This window comes from Sceloporus undulatus, chromosome 3 (assembly GCF_019175285.1).
Source record: "Sceloporus undulatus isolate JIND9_A2432 ecotype Alabama chromosome 3, SceUnd_v1.1, whole genome shotgun sequence".
Taxonomy (NCBI): Eukaryota; Metazoa; Chordata; class Lepidosauria; order Squamata; family Phrynosomatidae; genus Sceloporus; species Sceloporus undulatus.
The window spans coordinates 228,033,954-228,046,215 of NC_056524.1; positions in this window are offsets into that span (position 1 = coordinate 228,033,954).

Here is a 12,262-nt window from a genome sequence, read left to right on the forward strand (position 1 = left end):
TTTGCTCATCTCACTGTGTAACTTGCTTTGTAATGGGCTCTACATGGGGCTACCCTTGTGGCCTAGTCCGGAAACTTCACTAGTGGCAAAATATGGCAACCAGGTGGTCGCTGGAAAAAAAACTAGGAGTGACCGAATAACACCCATCTTAAAATCTCTTCACTGGCTGCCTATTAGTTTCCGGGCACAGTTACAAAGGTGTTGTTTATAACCTTTAAAGCCCTACATGGCTTGGGTCCAACCTTTTAGAGGGATCGCCTGCTTCCATATAATCCACCCGCACTCCTCAGGTCCTCTGGGGGAATCTACTGCGCCTTTAAAAACCAGACTAACTGCTACCTCCCAGAGGGCCTTCTCTGCAATTGCTCCCAAAACTATGGAACAGTCTGCCAGACGAGATCCGTCAAATTGCCAGCTTAGACAGCTTTAAAAAAGCTGTCAAGACGGATCTCTTCTGGCAGCTTCCTGAATAAAGATGCCCGGCCCACGAATGACTGCCCCCCCACATCATGTTATCAGCCCACGCTCTGTCCTCGCTGTATTTTTTTATTGTGTTTTTAACAGATGTTTTAATTGTAACTTGTTTAATCCTGTTTAAGTGGGGGGAATTTGGGTGTAAATGTGTAAATGTGGATTTTAACGTGTAAACCGCTTTGATTGTCCTGTCACAGAAAAGCGGGATGTCAATAAAAGTTTTATTTATTTATTATTATTTACCTACACAAGATCCAAAACACACTGCAGAATAATCTAGTTTGAGGCTGATTTAACTATCGCGGTCAGTGCTAGAGAATTCTGGGAACTGTCGTTTGTGAGACATTTAGCCTTCTCTGTCCGAGAGCTTAGTACCACTACAATACAATTCCCAAAATCCCCTAGCACTGAGCCAGGCAGTTAAAACTCCTCAAACTGGGTTACTTCTGCAGTGTGTTTTGGACTGATTAGACACATATCTGCAGGGCAGGTATGATTGGGAAAGGTTTATCAAATTGGGAAAGGCTGTCCCCGGAATATGGAATCCATCAGCAGCAAGTGGCAAGACTCTCTAAGCTGCTCCTGTGTATAATTTATAACTTCTCTTTTTCTTTTCCACAACTTCATCTGAAACAAAGACACTTGTAATGCTTTTAGTTCCGTTCCTACCTTTTGTGTAATACAGAACTTTCATCTCAGCCTGCTGTAAATCAAATTCAGCTCACCATTGCCCTATGTAAGCTTATAATGTAGATAAGGCCTCTGATATCAATCATGTGTCTGCAAAGCCAAACAAATGCACCTCGCTTGACAGTTCTGTTTGCACATGTCGTACTTGGGATATAACACACGTTACATAGCAGCCTCTTGGTTTACAAAAATATTGTTTGCTTCTTAGCAAGAAGTAAGAATGACACATTGTGCATGAGGGTTTATAAACATAAACGGTCAAGTTTAAAATAACTTCCCGAAAATAATGAAAAGAACCCTGCTAGATCCGACAAAAGATTTGTCAAGTTCACAATGATCAGAACGCGTATTCAGAAACTGTGATGCTGCTGATCCTAAGAACCCTTAGTGTTAGAACCTACACTGTCTCTACACACTAACTCTTGATATGCATGTTATTCATAGGAATTCAGTACAATTTGTTTATGGTAACTTCTTGTTTGTTTCGCTTGTTTTTACCATTCCCCCCCCCCCCCCCGCTTCATGCCTCACTCCTCAGTCGGTACACCATTATTGATTATTGTGTAGTAGTAGTAGAGAAGTTAGTAAGACCCCACCTTCCCTCAAAAAAGGATTCAAGGCAGCTTACCATGTAAAAACACAATACAGCTAAAAAACAGTAAGAAAAAGGATAAACTTTTGATGGTTTTCACTGATGTATAACTACACTTAACAAAGAAAAAAACAATTAAAACTTTTAAAAGGTGATAAAACAATTCCGTCTAAAAAACACAAGTAGCAACCTCAGCCCATTCTTTCCATACATTCCCTTTTAAAATCTTGCCCGAATTAACAAAGTCTTTATGTGGCCTACAGAAGGACAGCAGGAAGGGAGCATTCTGGCATTCCCAGTGGTTCCAGAACCAAGGGGCAGCAATTGGGAAAGTCCTTCTCATGTCTCAACCAGCCTTATGGTGGCAGGTAGATAGATTTTAGTAAGTAGTAAAACTATTTTAATATGCTTTACAAAGAAAACTGAGCTTTTTTTCTCTCTTCTAGATCCTGTGTGATGTGGGCATGGGCCACTTCTTGTTCAGGCTTCTTCTTGCACAATATTTACCCTGCTTGAGAGATTCGCTACTGTTTCCTCACATTTCACAACCAGAGCTTGCCTTCCAAACTCTGTTCACACAACTGGGCAGCCAGTTGGTTATATGGAAGTCACTGCCAGAGACAAACAGGATAGTCTGAATGCGGGAAGGAGAGGTTTCCAGGGGGGTAGGGTTTCAAAAAGGCTCCCTCCCCACCTAGCTGCTGCCCTGTGTTGCTGTATCAAAGTAAGATGGCATGGGACAGGGAAGGGGGGCACTTTCTCCAGAGAGAAGCTGCAGTGGAGAGGAGAAGAGTGTGCCCTTCCCAGCTTCTCCATCCTCAACTCTCTTCCAGAAAAAAAGCCTTGGACAGGAAGCAGGAGAAGTGTTGGCCACCCTTGCAGACTGCTCCATCCTGGGCTTTTCCCTGAAGGGAAAACCCCAGATGAAGAAGCTGTAGGCCACAGTGTGTGCTTCTCTTCCTCTGTCCAGGCATCCGGAGCGCCCAGGAAGTGGGTGAGTGTCCACTCAGGTGTCATCCCTCTTCTTGGTGTCACCTGGAGCAGTCTGAGGACCTCATCACATGGGCCCATAGGGAACCGGGCCTGGCACGGAAAGGAAAGGGGTGGGAAGGAAACGGAAGGGGATATCACCTATTTTACTGCATGGCAGAACACTGCCAACGCTGCCAAAGTTCTTGAAAATCGCTTCCTGTAGAGGATGGGGAACAGAATGGGGACTTCCGGCAGCATCAGTAACATTCTGGCATGCAGTAAAATAGTGATATCCCTGTTCCATTTCCTTCCCAGTCTTCCATTCCAGCGCTGGGCCATTCCCAGGGCCCATGTGATGAGGTCCTTAATCCTTTACACTTCCTTGGTGACGCCACTGATAGACCAAATCTGACATGCTAAATGATTACATCAAAAACTGGCAAGTAATTTCGTCTCTCTGGACAGGGATCCAAACAGCTTTTCTGAAACCAACAATAAATATAATAAATAAAAATAAAATAAATGAAGATTGGAAAGAAAAATCGTTGAATTATGTTATTCTCACAAATTTCAATCTGTTAGAAGTCGTATATTTTTTTTCCATACTACTTCCACAGATTGATTTGTGATATATACATGATTCAGCTATTTTTCTTTCCACTCTTCCTTTGATTTTTTTGATTTTTTTTCTTCCACTAATGTCTGTGTAAGCAGATGTATTACTTGTACTTAAGACTAACAGGGCCGCTGCTTGAAGGACCTGACTCAAGAATTATATACAAGCTTTTCAAGAGTGGCCAAACATGCCCATGAACAGTTTGCAGTGTTGTTTCAGTGATAAGCCCTGAAGTGGAATGTGCTCTTATCTTTGGATACTTGTGTAATCCAAGGATTTACTCTTTTAAACTACCACTCGTTTCCTAAGAGATCCTTTAACCTTTCTTTTTTGAAGTAAAGCCAAGGTATGTTAGATAATTACAGCAGAAAAATTGAGTTGGGCCATGTGGGACCTAGAGATGAATGAACTAAACAGCTTTGTTCACATCTATCAAAGATTTTTGAAACAAAGTAGTTTTGGAGACGAAACTAGCTAATGGTATTCTTGCCCTTCAAGTTTCCTCTATGCCTGTCCACATCCCCCAAAACATTAAATTTTCTTTATGAAGTAATGAACTCTCTCTCTCTCTCTCATCTCTCTCTATATATATATATCTCATATATATATTGACTACTATAGATGTTGCTTTTACATGCCTCCAAGTTGGCTCTGGCTTAGCTAAAACTATCTCATACATTTTTCTTGATACAGGTGCATCAGCAGAGGTTTGCTAACTGGTGCTGTTCTCTAAGATTAATAAGTGTGTCGAACTTGACCAAGGTCACCAGTGGGTTTCTAGGCTGAATGAAGATTCAAAAGTGTCCAGACGACTGGAACTGTGTAATCAGAAGTAGAGTACAAAGATTTTCATACGCAGCAACTTACTGGGTTGGATAGCATTGGTAAAAACATCGATAAAACATTTAGGAAGTGCATGTATGTGAAAGTCTGATGCGCTCCTAAACGTCAGGGAAAGTACCGTCTCGCCTCCAGCATCCCTGAATTGTTGGGGAACAGCCATTTCTTCATTAATGCAAACATTTCTGTTAATGGGAAATGACTGCTTCTGGGAACGATTCAGGAAAACAGCTGGAGGTGCAGGGGAGATTCCTGAGATGTTAGGAAAACCATGTCAAGACTTCACACACACAAACAACTTCCTAACTGTTTAAACCAGCATTTTACTAGCACTTACCCATGGTAACCGCTGGTATGAAAATTTCTTAATAAAATCTGTCTACGTAACATAACTTCCACCCCCCCTAATTTTTGAGAACTGCTGCACCGAGTAGACTAATGTTTATGTTTGCTATGTATATCTACTGCTAGATACCAAACTAGATGTACAAACCAGAGACTATACCACTTAGTAGTTCCCAGACACAATGCAGCAGACATTTTCTGCTTTATTAAACGGAGGGACTGGAATCACACTACCAGCTGTTCCTCCTGGGTTAGAATCCAGTCTCTTCTCCATTCAAATCCCACACCCAGCAGCTAATTCATTGTTCAGTAATCCATCCATTTTAAAAGGATATATTATGTTATTGCGATAGACAAGAAGGGCGGGAGGGCGGGAGGGAGGGAGGGAGTATGAGGAGGAAGGAAGGAAGGGCATGCATGATAGCCACATCGAATGCACTACGGAGAGACAGAAGGAGATTTATAGTACTTATTGCTTGTTCAACTGTATCTTCCTTTGACAAAGCTAAAGCAGAGATATAACATAAATAGAGCCATGTTGACATGCTAATGTGAATCAGGAGCCACAAACTGATGTCATTCACTAGGAAGAGGAAAGCTGTGTGTTCACAAACATTGGAACTCTTATTTTTTCTTCCTTCCAGGTATTCATAGTCTACAGTTTTGGATGCTGTTGCTTGCTGCTGCTTTCATGCCTTCTCAAATCACTTCCGACTTAGGGCAACCTCTAGGTGAAACCTGCAATCCGGTTTCCTTGGACAAGATTTGCTCATAGAGGATTTTGCCTTTGGCTTCCTTCTGAGGCTGCGATGAGATGTAACTCCCAAAAGTCACCCACTGTGTTCCACCATGGAGGAATGACGATTCAAACTCTCGGTCTCCAGAGTCATCAGGATGGGTTTTTACTGGCCAGCCAATACTCTGGGATGCTCCCAGCAGTATTCTGAACCAAAGCTGTCCAACTCCCCCATTCACATCATATTTCTGTGTTCAGGAGCAAAAACTGGGCAGCAGCTATGTAACAAAAGCATCCCTACAAAGCAAGAGGTGGCCACCTGCTGCCCATCCCACAAGGTATGAATTGACTCCCTGTGAGCGCCAAGAACTGTAATATATGCCCCAGCATTGATCACAAGACTGGCGCTGACTCAAGGGAGTGACTCTGGGTGGTGGCAAGAGGCACTATACAGCAGCCACTTCGTTGTAAACAAGCATGCTTCAGAAGTCCCAAGTTCCAGATTTTCTGGGATGGTTCGGAGCAAATGGTGAGTCTTAAAATTGCTTTAAGGCGTAAGAATGAACCTGGATTCACTGCGCTGAAGACATGCCCTTCCCATGGTAGGACAGCTAACAGTTGCATCAGATATTTGCCCTCTGTTACTTTCTGGACAATGTGAAGTGCAGTGAGTGGCAAATAGACTGCAAATGCTCCTCTGACCAGCACTCAGACCAAGTGGGTAGACATGTCCCTCTGACTACAATAATCAAACCACTCAAACCACACAACACTACAAAAACCGGTTCCGCCGCATTGCCAGCAGTTGGCCATGGGAAACAAAGTTCCCACTATGATTTGGGGTGTGAGTATAATAGCAAAAAAATGACAGCAGAGGTCTAGAGGAAATTAACAAAACTTACTTAACAGAAAGTCTCAAAAAAAAACTGAAGCAAAAACTATGAATGGCATCAGTACAAAAAATCCTGATAGCCAGCATGCAAATACATTACCCATGGAAGGACAGCCATAGAGAGCAGGAATTCACCATGAATGACTCCCAAGACACAGTCAGATACACCAGGCAATTATACCTTTCAATTAAATTAACACAATCCCCCACCACCCTGGTTTACTTTGTTCCATTACCCATGCGTCATACACCTGTCTGCCACTAAGCTCACTCATCCCAAGTACCACAACTTAGTACCCTGGACACCCACTCCTTGGGACACTGGATGAAATGCATAAACCAAACTTATATAACATTTTAAGAATCAGCCAAGCCCTGGAACATCATCTCTTTATGTTTTTACAGCTACCAATGGCTTGGTGCACACCACATCAGCCTACCATCTCTTGTGACGCAACAATATAATAATTGTAATTACCTATGGCTTGTACAACATCTCTTACATTATGATATTTAAACATCAAACGTGCTTTAGTGCGACTTTTTACTCTTTCTGTTGTTGCCATCTCGATGCATGCTTGAGCATACTTCGTATAAACAGTGACAGGCTTCAATCTACCTATTCAATTTGTCAGTATCTTTCAGGAGTTGTCATAAAACCATAACTAATTCACAAAACATACAATCAGATTTTTAAACGCGGCCCATACTCAGCTTCTGCTGAAGGAAAAGAAACCTGATACAAAAACTCTGCTTCTTAGATTTCCAATATACAGGAAACTTGCTAAAAAAACATAACAATGCCTGTGTCAGACTTTCTATTCCTGTACATCATTGGCAAAAATCACTGTCTACATAACAAAACATAACTCATTTGATACAGCAAGACGAAATTAACAAACGAATAACCAATTGTTTCCTCCTTTAAACTCTTATCTCATGTACTCCTAACATTACAGCTTGCACAGGCTGCATTGGTTGGTTTGAACAAAAACGACTTCTTAATAATGTTTGCAGTTGCAGATACAATCTGTCTCGACTCCATTGTGCTAGATATCAGTAGACCCACTACTGCTTATTGATATAGTTCTACACATCAATCAAACATTATACGACATCATTTTTACACACAAGTCTACTACCCATGGGAGAAGTAGCCGGACATTCTTTGCACTCTTCCATATGAAGTTTCTGCAAACCACCCCCCCCCCCCCCACCAGCTGCTTAATTCTTTCCTTTTGACTGAGCAGAAACACTTCCATCCAGCCTGTTCTTTCAATTCACACCTACAGTATTGTGAATGCAGCGTAGACCATCTCGACGCTGTCAGGCTCGAGTTCCGTAGCCGTGTGCCGCTCGGCGCGCGCCCCGCTCTTTCTTCGCGGTCTTCTCCTGCTATCCTATCTTGAGCAACGAGTTATTAAGCACCATACGCTGTCACCCTGACATTTATCATAGCGCGAGTAGATCTTGATAGCTGCAAACTTATTTACATGGTTATAAGAGTGGGCAGCAACAAAACCAAATATCATCTACATATGCAAAAGCACTATTTGTAATCTTTACCTGAAACCTTTGTTTCAAAGACACCAAGGATCAGCAATACGTTTCTTGTTTGACAACCAGTCTCAGTTAATTCAGCTTCAAGGCATTTGGTACCAGCATCTAGCTGACCTGCTTAACCCCATAGATAGCCTTATTCAGTTTCCACACCACCAAATTCAGATTATCTGTTTGAAAACCCCAGGAGGGCTGTACCCATGAATATTGATATCATCCAGTTTGCATTTAGAAAGGCTCCTAATATTTGTCCTGTATTAAGCAGAGTAGTTACAAAAAACCCTTTTTATTTGCAGAGGACAAACACCATTTGCTGCTGAGTTGATTCACCATTTCCTGGAAAAGTGTATTTAACAAATTGTTAAACATACAATCCTGTGCCATTGTTCAATAGAAGTGGGCTATTTCACTTATGTCTGGATACATTATCCCTAAATAATATGGGTCATTTTGAAATGTACAGATCTGGTTCATTTATCCAAACAGATGACATTTTGAACCATATATCATTTTGAGGGATGAAATTGCTTTGGTAATCCTTGGACATGATCCACTATTTGGAAGTTTAATCAGCAATCTGTTATACAATCCTCTCATCCCTGTGTGTGTTATTTGCAAAATTATTAATTGTTGTAAAAACAATAGGTGGAAACAAATGTTGTCTTTGACAGTGAACTCAGCCATACAGTTTTCATCTTCTCCATTTACTATTTTACTAAAATAGGTTCAGATATGCAAACTCCACTCAGTTATGGAACTGACTTGAGTGCCGTTGGATAAGTCACCTATCTCTTGGCCCTCAGACGAATGTCAAGGACAACCAGTACCCTCCTGAAAACTTGCCAAGAAGCCCCCCATGATAGCTTTCATCGTAGGCGTTGCCCACAAGTCAGAAATGACCTGACAACACATACAAACATTAGCCGTACACCAATCAAGCAAAAAACTCCCGCATCACATTAAAGCTACAACTAAAATCCCCAAGAGCAGATTCTCCGCCCCCCTCTGACAGGGAAGATGACAGCTGTTGCCATCTTAATAATATGTTTCAGCAGTTCACCACAGGAATCTGCAATGTCTCCTCCTTCTCCTCCACATCATTGAAAAATAAATAAATCAAATAACTAAATTGGGAGGATTCCAAACATTATATCCAGTTCTGCGGAAAGCAGTCATAGCCTAGGAAAATCTGAAAGCCTCATTTGGACCATTAAAATCAGTTTAATAGCCATGGAAGAGGAAAATTCTACTTCTCTGCCAACACAAGGCCTCTAACTAATTGAAGGAACAAAGCTTAAAAGAAACAACATCTGAACTTCTTTGTAGAAACAGCATCTCCAAGGGACACAAAGAAAAGCAACTCTACAAACTACCTTTGTTGGCCTGCAGGTCTAACTGTTTTCTAGAGCAAGTATGCAGATAGGGAGGGCCACTCTGTCCATTGATAAGTGCGAAAGAAGTTCAACCTCACATGGCCAAGACACCTGGGAATTTGCTGCTTCTACAACCTTTGGCAGAGCCCCTGCTTGCCTCTGGAATTAACCGGCCTGCTGCAACCCTTTTCTGTTAACGATCAGTTGTGGCTTGACCATGTTGAGTAGAAATGATATTACAACTACAACTCCAGAGTTTGGGACATCATTTCTCCGATGACTATATCCCTAACCATACATTGGCCAGTCTTGCTAGGGGCTCAAACTTTCTCTATATTTACCACACAGAGTTGCTCATATCAATCCCTGGAAGAGATTTAGTTTTGCGCATTTTAGGGTTTTGCCCTTCTTTGTCTGACCTGTGGCAAGTGGTATTTCTGGAACAGCACAATCTATGTTGTGGTCCTATGCGCAGCAACCCTCTCGCCCTTGTCTCCTTTGGACCCTCCTTCTTTGTTACCTTGCCTGTCATTAACACTTATACTGATGTGTATCAGGAATTCCAGGATGAATTAATACTACCATTAAAACTAACTTGCAACGCAATAGGGAAAAGCAAATTTCCTGACACATGGAACAACGCAAATATTACATTATTGTTAAAAGAGAATAAAGACCCATTGGACATGAAGAATTACCGACCCATATCTCTTTTGAACACTGATTACAAAATATTCGCAATAATACTCGCAGAAAGGTTGAAGAAAATATTGAAAAGCTACATACATGAAGACCAGTCAGGATTCCTTCCACAGAGGCAGATCAAAGATAACATGAGGATCATAATGGACGTGATTGAGCATTTTGAAAGCCACAATGAGAAAAAATTAGCTTTAATCTTCATGGACTTGGAAAAGGCTTTCGATAGTGTGTGTTGGGATACAATGTTTACCATGCTAGAAAAGGTCGAAGCTGGTCCAGTGTTTATAAAATGGATTCGGGAAATTTACAAGAATCAAAAAGCGAGATTGATCATCAATCAAGGGAAATCAGAAGAATTCAGCATAACCAAGGGAACGAGGCAGGGATGCCCTTTGTCTCCTCTTTTGTTTATCTTTGTTTTAGAGACTTTGTGTAACATAGTAAGAGGCACAAAAGAAATTCAGGGTCTTAAAGTCCAAAAGTTTGAATTTAAATTAAGATCATTTGCTGATGATTTTGTGTTTATTTTAGAAGATCCAGAGAAAGGAATCAAACCCTTGGTGAATATACTGAAGGATTTTGAGGAGGTATCTGGTTTAAAAGTTAACAAAAGTAAAACTGTAATGATAACAAAGAATATAAACAATATAGAGGAACAGAAATTAATGAGAGAAAGTGGTTTTGGTATAGAGAAGGAAGTAAATTACCTAGGAATTAAATTGACAAATAAAAATACTGATCTATACCATAATAATTACGATAAAGTATGAAAGAATATTAAAACAGACCTTAAGAAATGGGAAAACTTAAGGCTATCTCTGCTAGGAAAGATCTCTGTAATACAAATGAATGTATTACCTAAGATTATGTTCCTGTTCCAGACTATCCCAGTGTTACACTCCTTTAAACCCTTAAAGAATTGGCAAACAGATATTTTGAAGTTCATTTGGGGAGGGAAAAGGGCCAGAATTAACCATGATAAATGATAGTACATCAAAACTGGCAAGTAATTTCAGTCTCTCTGGACAGGGATCCAAACAGCTTTTCTGAAACCAAAAATAAAATAAAATAAAATAAAATAAAAGGAAGATTGGAAAGAAAAATAGCTGAATTATGTTATACTCACAAATTTCAATCTGTTAGAAGTAGTATATTTTTTTCCATACTACTTCAAACAGATTGAAATTTGTGTATATAACATGATTCAGCTATTTTTCTTTCTAATCTTCCTTTGATTTTTTGATTTTTTTTTTCTTCCACTAATGTCTGTGTAAGCAGAATGTATTACTTTGATACTTAAAGACTAACAGGGCAGCTGCTTGACAGACCTGACTCAAGTATAATATACAGCTTTTCAAGAGTGGACAAACATGCCCCATAGAAACAGTTGCAAGTGTTGTATTCAGTGATAAGCCTGAAGTGAATGTGCTCTTAGTCTTTGGGAGTACTTGTGTAATCCAAAGGATTTACTCTTTTAAATACACACTGTTTCTAAGAGATCCTTTAACCTTTTCTTTTTTGAAGTAAAGCCAAGGTATGTTAGATAATTACAGGCAGAAAATTGAGTTGGGCCATGTGGGACCTAGAAGATGAATGAACTAAAAGCTTTGTTCACTATTATAGGATTTTTGAAACAAGTAGTTTTGGAGAAAATAGTAATGGTTATTCTTGCCCTCAGTTTCCTCTATGCTCTGTCCAATCCCAAACATTAAATTTTCTTTATGAGTTATGAACTCTCCCTCCCTCTCTCTCTCTCTCTCTCTCTATATATATATATATATATATATATATATGGTGACTACTATAGATGTTGCTTTTACATGCCTCCAAGTTGGCTCTGGCTTAGATAACTATCTCATACATTTTTCTTGATAAGGTGTATTCAGCTGAGGTTTGCTACTGGTGTCATGTTCTCTAAGATTATAAGTGTGTGACTTGACCAAGGTCACCAGTGGGTTTCTATGGCTGAATGAAGATTCAAAGTGTCCAGAGACTGAACTGGTGTAGTCAGAAGTAGAGTAAAGATTTTCATACCAGCACTTACTGTGGGATAAGCATTGGTAAAACACTGATAAAACATTTAGGAAGTGCATGTATGTGAAAGTCTGATGCGCTTCCTAAACGTCAGGGAATAGTCGTCTCGCCTCCAGCATCCCTGAATTGTTTGGGGAACAGCCATTTCTTATTAATGCAAAATTTCTGTTAATGGGAAATGACTGCTCTGGGAACGATTCAGGAAAGCTGGAGGTGAGGGGATGATTCCTGATGTTTAGGAAGCATGTCAAGCTTTCACACACACAAACACTTCCTAAATGTTTTACCAGCATTTTACCAGCACTTACCCATAGTAAACGCTGGTATGAAAATCTTAATAAAATCTGTCTACGTACATACTTCCACGCCTAATTTATTGGAACTGCTGCACAGGTAGAATAATGTTTCTGTGTATGTATCTACTGCTAGATACCAA